Genomic DNA, 6,546 nt, shown 5'->3' with positions numbered 1-6,546 from the left:
AAATATAATTATCATTCCTGAATTTTACTGACCTGGAGGTTATATCGATTCTTCTAGAACAACAAAGTAGATACACAAAATTTCCTTGCGTCTAGTGCCTTTGGGATAGCCAATCAAAGGCAGAAAATTACACAAGGAAAGAATGGCCCTCTAGAAAGAAATTTGGATCAAGGAGGTGAGTTCTTCAAGTACTTCAGCACCAAATTTCCTGCTCTTTCACATGAGAAGTTAAAGGGGTGGTTCCCTACATAGTTTTCCAAGCCACATTGATATAACGTTGAGAAACAAGGCTTCTCTCAAATATCTTGTGTTGGCAATAGTGCTCATCCCCATCGCGTGACCCTCAGGCTCAGTGACCTTTGATGTCCAGTAATGTCATGTCAACTTCCAGTTGACCTGACATCACCAAGGTGGCCCCAGTCTTTCTGAGTGACTGGGCTGTGGGCGGCATTTCCCCACTCATCACTGCCCAACGTCACAGCCCAGCATCTCCCTGCTCTCTCCTTCAAAGAGTGCCGCAAGCAGGAGCGATGCTAGGCTGTGACGCTGGGCTGCGACGTGTGTGAAATGCCACCCACTGCCCAGTCACTTAGGAAGACTGCGGCACACCTCGGGGATGTCAGCTCAACTGGAAGTTAACATGACATCACTGGACATCAGAGGTCACGAAGCCCATGGGGGAAGTCACGCGATGTTGATGAGCGGACCGCAATAGCGCCACTCACAGGCACTATCGGCAACACAAGGTATTTGAGAGAATCTTTGTTTCTCAATGTTATATCGATGTGGCTTGGAAAACTAAGTAGAGAACCATTCCTTTAAAGCCTGGCATATTTCATGACCCACAAATTAGGCTTCTACTCACAGAGAGAAAATCTCTTAATGCCATGAAAATCATAGGAAAAAAATGCATGTTCTGCTTTGTCTGATGTGATTATGTGGCGCCCCTGACCTGGTCAGGCACCACTGAGTACTGCACCCATGCTGGGGACAGTACAACACAGGTAATCCAGAAGGCTGACCGGGGTGTGGAACACAGGCGCATAGTGATCAGGTCTCACACATGTACCCATGAGAGGACCCCTGGGGATCCCAGGAGGGGGAAAAGCCTTCACCTTCACTGGAATAGTGGAGGGGGCCAAAAGCCTCCATCTCCTCTCAAGGGGTGTGGTAAGAGAGTCTGGTTGCTAGGTGGCGTAGGCAGGCACAAAAGGGAAAAGAGAAGGAGGAGTAAACAGTCTAGAGTCTGCAGCAGAGTGTGGAGGAGTGAGGAGCAGGAAAGTGAAGCTCAGACAGGAGCAGCAGTGAAGGTCCCAGATGTGAGCCGGTTCAGAGCAGAGTCCAGGGAGCTCCGAGGAGAGCTGACCCCTTCCCCTGGGCTGCTGTAGTCTGACAGCGTCCGCGCAGTGGCTACCGACGGGGGAGAACGGTCAACTAGGAGTGCTACCCGAAATCCATCTTCAGCTAGAGAGAGAGCAACGGAGTGGGAAGTAAGGAGACTGCTAGAGAGTACCAGGCCCAAACGGGCGGCAGATCCCGAAGCGGAGATAGATCCAGCTTTCTTTTGCTAAACCTGCCGGTGTGGGGCTCTCAAAGCCCACGCCACAACACCACAAAAGCCGCAGTCACGTAGCCACAGTTAGGGCCCATAGGTCACAGGAGGCAAGCAGCTGGAGTGGCCTGGTTAGCGACAAGCAAACGGCAAACGAAGGGGAGAGAGGCTGCAGCATCTTCCCTGGGTGACCCCCATAGGGACTCAAAGTCGGGGTTACCCCAAACCACCAAGGGCTAAGGAAGGCGAGTTAGTAGTCACCCTCACAAGTCAGCCTGAAGGACACCTGGTTCCCACTTGGTTCATCCCAGCTACGCCCGGGTCACTCACCCTGCCATCAACTGTGAGTAAAAACCCTGAAAGACATCCTGCCTGTGTTGAGTCATTCTGCGCCTTGTAGTTCTACACATCTACACAGGGCCCTGGGGCTTGCCTCACTCTCAGGAGGCTACTACAACTGGCTGCACCCACCATCAGCCCCAGGCATCCCTTAACCTGCAGTGGCGGTCCCCACTGACCGCAAATCTGAGAGTGGCGTCACGACAAACTACAAAGAAGGTTTCCTACCTGTGACCAGACAGATTCAGCTGAGTGGAGTCCCTGAAGGTAATGCACCGACACAGCGTTTGCGGGGCTCCACATCTGGCGTCACGAACAGGATAAGGACTAGACCTGTCCAGACAGGTGACCATGTGCCTGGGCGGTCCGCTTGAAAAATTGGAAGCGCCGCCATATTGCCACCATGAAAAGCGCGCTGAAAAACAACAGCAGCCCGCGCTGGGAGAAGTTACCGCCCACGAAGAGGTGTGGCTACCCAGAGATCCCCTGCAGAGTTCTGACCTCGCTTGTGGAGAGAGCGGAAGCGTCCAGAGACGGCGGGAAGGAAAGAGAGCCACAAGCCTGCTGCTGCAGAGAGAAGAAATGGAGTCCGGACGTGGATACCCAGAACCAGGCTCTGCTGCCTGGTGGTGCCGGGAGCTTGCTATCTTCTGCGATCAGCTGGAGGCCAGGATTATGCGACAGCTCAGTGAGGGACGCACGGAGCTTCTGGAGATGGCTGCGGCGGTTCGGACCTACGAAGAGGGAGCCGCGCGACGCATGCCAGATCGAGCGGCGACGACTCAGATCCCGATGGTGCCACCGATGGGTGAGTCCAGAGTTGCCCCGGCCAGCGCAAGTGCTCCGACCCCTGCTGCTACGACCGCGGCCCCAGAAGAGGCGCCTGGCGCGGCGACGCTGAGCGAGGCCGCAGCCACGCTAGGTGCGGCCCGCCAAATCCAGGCCGCCGCAGCAACACCCCGCCTGGCCCGCAAAGGTCCGACTGCCACGGCGATACTCATCCGTGCCGCAGGTGTGACGCTGACCCAGGCTGCCACCCTGCTGAGCCCAGTCCGCCAAGACCCCACCGCAGCAGCGACGCTCGTCCGAGCCGCAAGTGAGATGCTGAACCAGGCCGCAGCCCCGCCAGGTGCGGCCCGTCAAGCCCCGATCACTGCAGCGACGCCCAGCTCCACCTGCACGGACCCCATTGAGGATGCGACGCCAATTCAGACCGCGGCTGCAATGCCCAGTCCGGCCCGCCAAGAACTGGCCGCAACAGCGACGCAGATCCAGGCCGCCGCCACGTCAGGCTCGGCCCGCACAGACCAGGCCGCCGCCATGCCAGGCGCGGCCCGCCAAGACCAGGCCGCCGCAGCGATGCCCTGCGCGGCCCGCCAAGAAAAGACTACATCACCATTTACCCCGGCCTGCAAGGCCAGAGCAGACACCGCTCCCCAGTCCAAGGAGGTCCCGGCTAGGAAGCCCACGCTGGGGGAGGACCCCGCGTACTGGCAGCTGAAGGCTGACATGGAGGCCAAGTTTCCACAGGAGATGGTGGACCAGTACATGCTCCCTCCGCACACCCCTAAGGCAACCCCTGCGGCAACCACGCCGAAGAGTCCACCGCCTGGGCCAGCTGAGGAACACTCATCCCCAGCGCTGCCACGACCAGAGTGCAGCGAAGAACTAAGGGGGAGAGGAGGGCAAGAAGCTGAGGAGTTGCCCCCGGAGCCAGCAGCAGTGCTAGTCCCAGAGCCGGAGATGCTGCCATATTCCCGCTGGGACGAGGAAGACCTGACACCTCCTGCTGAAGAAGACCTGCCCAACCGCCCCACCTGGGAGCTTGTAAGCTGCACTTCGCAGAATCCAGCCCGCCAGACACAGCGCCGCAGCAGAACCCAGTTTTCCCCTGCACCGCCATCCCCAGAGCAGAGAGATGACATCACGGCCAGAGACCTACAAGAAAAACGGTTCCTGAGAAGAGCCAAAGCACAGATCAGAGGACCCCTGCGTCGAGGAATTGTCGAAGATTTCAGCCTCAAATCAGGATACGGCTTTATAGTATCACCTGGTGTGAAGGAAGGGATTTTTGTCAATCGAAGGGATGTGAGAGCCCACCTGCCCAGAGGACACCCTGGAAGAAATTTGAAGATAGGAGACTCAGTGGAGTTCACTATGCATCAGGGAGAAAGAGGCTGGTATGCCCTAGATGTTGCACCATGCCCTAGAAGTCCTTGCAGAAGCCCTGCAGTCACAACAGAAGATGAAGACAGAGACACTGAAGAAGAGGAAAGAAAGGATCAAGAAACAGACGATAAAAGTAACAGATGCCCCAGCCCTACAGGCCCAAGCCCTGGTAAGGAGGAAAAAGGAGCAAAGTTCCCATAAAGTAAAGTACATCAAGTTACTGTTTGACCAGTTTTGAAGTTTGCAACGTTTTACAAGTTCAAGAATGTGCCCACATAAACTTGTGTGAGAAAACCATAAACCTTAAGGCTATGAACTGGCTATAGCCACAAACTCTCGCAGTGTAAATAGTTACACCAGAGGGCACCACCACCACCAGAGTCAGCCTGTTTAGGGGCTTGGCTCGTCTGCAACCAGGAGGAGCCCGTCCGTATATAGGGCCTTGGCTCGCCTGCGACCAGAGAGCATGCCTGTTTATGGGGCCTGGCTCTCCATCACAAAGAGGGTACCTGGTCAGCACCAACTGTGGAGGCCGCCTCTGCATCCTGCCAGAAGTGGCTGAAGGCGCGGCTCCACCAAGCCAGGTATACCCTGAAACCACCAGCCCATGAAAGCCGCCTCTACATCCTGCCAGAAGTGGCTGAAGGCGCGGCCAACGGGAGAGGCAGATTGGAGGAAAGGTCTGGGGAAGTAGATGGCCCAGATCTGGTTACCAAAAGGACCGGTGACCTGCCTCCTGAAAGGGTTTGGGTGGGTTAACGGACTTGTGGGTGGAGGGTGGTGATGTATGGTACCTGGTGCTTTTAAAATGTTTTACATGTTTTAATGTTTTATGCATTTTTAAAATGTTGTCTTGCAGCCCGAGGACGTGCTGGTGATAACTAAGGGGGAATGTGGCGCCCCTGACCTGGTCAGGCACCACTGAGTACTGCACCCATGCTGGGGACAGTACAACACAGGTAATCCAGAAGGCTGACCGGGGTGTGGAACACAGGCGCATAGTGATCAGGTCTCACACATGTACCCATGAGAGGACCCCTGGGGATCCCAGGAGGGGGAAAAGCCTTCACCTTCACTGGAATAGTGGAGGGGGCCAAAAGCCTCCATCTCCTCTCAAGGGGTGTGGTAAGAGAGTCTGGTTGCTAGGTGGCGTAGGCAGGCACAAAAGGGAAAAGAGAAGGAGGAGTAAACAGTCTAGAGTCTGCAGCAGAGTGTGGAGGAGTGAGGAGCAGGAAAGTGAAGCTCAGACAGGAGCAGCAGTGAAGGTCCCAGATGTGAGCCGGTTCAGAGCAGAGTCCAGGGAGCTCCGAGGAGAGCTGACCCCTTCCCCTGGGCTGCTGTAGTCTGACAGCGTCCGCGCAGTGGCTACCGACGGGGGAGAACGGTCAACTAGGAGTGCTACCCGAAATCCATCTTCAGCTAGAGAGAGAGCAACGGAGTGGGAAGTAAGGAGACTGCTAGAGAGTACCAGGCCCAAACGGGCGGCAGATCCCGAAGCGGAGATAGATCCAGCTTTCTTTTGCTAAACCTGCCGGTGTGGGGCTCTCAAAGCCCACGCCACAACACCACAAAAGCCGCAGTCACGTAGCCACAGTTAGGGCCCATAGGTCACAGGAGGCAAGCAGCTGGAGTGGCCTGGTCCAGGCGACAAGCAAACGGCAAACGAAGGGGAGAGAGGCTGCAGCATCTTCCCTGGGTGACCCCCATAGGGACTCAAAGTCGGGGTTACCCCAAACCACCAAGGGCTAAGGAAGGCGAGTTAGTAGTCACCCTCACAAGTCAGCCTGAAGGACACCTGGTTCCCACTTGGTTCATCCCAGCTACGCCCGGGTCACTCACCCTGCCATCAACTGTGAGTAAAAACCCTGAAAGACATCCTGCCTGTGTTGAGTCATTCTGCGCCTTGTAGTTCTACACATCTACACAGGGCCCTGGGGCTTGCCTCACTCTCAGGAGGCTACTACAACTGGCTGCACCCACCATCAGCCCCAGGCATCCCTTAACCTGCAGTGGCGGTCCCCACTGACCGCAAATCTGAGAGTGGCGTCACGACAAACTACAAAGAAGGTTTCCTACCTGTGACCAGACAGATTCAGCTGAGTGGAGTCCCTGAAGGTAATGCACCGACACAGCGTTTGCGGGGCTCCACAATTACAGAGCTCCGTGGCAACTTTAGGGCAGAAAATTATAACATTTTAGTTAAAAATTTGTTGATTACTTTTCAAAGACTGGGATCAAACATCAGTGTCAAATTGCATTTCCTTCATAGCCACCTGAACTACTTCCCCTTCAATCTTAGAGCTATGAGTGAAGAACAAGGAGATCGCTTTCACCAAGACATGAGGACCATGGAACATAGATATCAAGGTAGATACATAATGGCAGACTCCTGCTGGTGTTTACAGCGTGACAACCCTGATCATAACTATTCCAGAGCACCCAAAAAAAGAAAATTTCTGCCTAACAATAAAAAATGTACACAATTA

The sequence above is a fragment of the Anomaloglossus baeobatrachus genome, chromosome 1, assembly GCF_048569485.1.
Source record: "Anomaloglossus baeobatrachus isolate aAnoBae1 chromosome 1, aAnoBae1.hap1, whole genome shotgun sequence".
In the NCBI taxonomy this organism is placed as follows: Eukaryota; Metazoa; Chordata; class Amphibia; order Anura; family Aromobatidae; genus Anomaloglossus; species Anomaloglossus baeobatrachus.
This window is presented reverse-complemented; position numbering follows the sequence as displayed.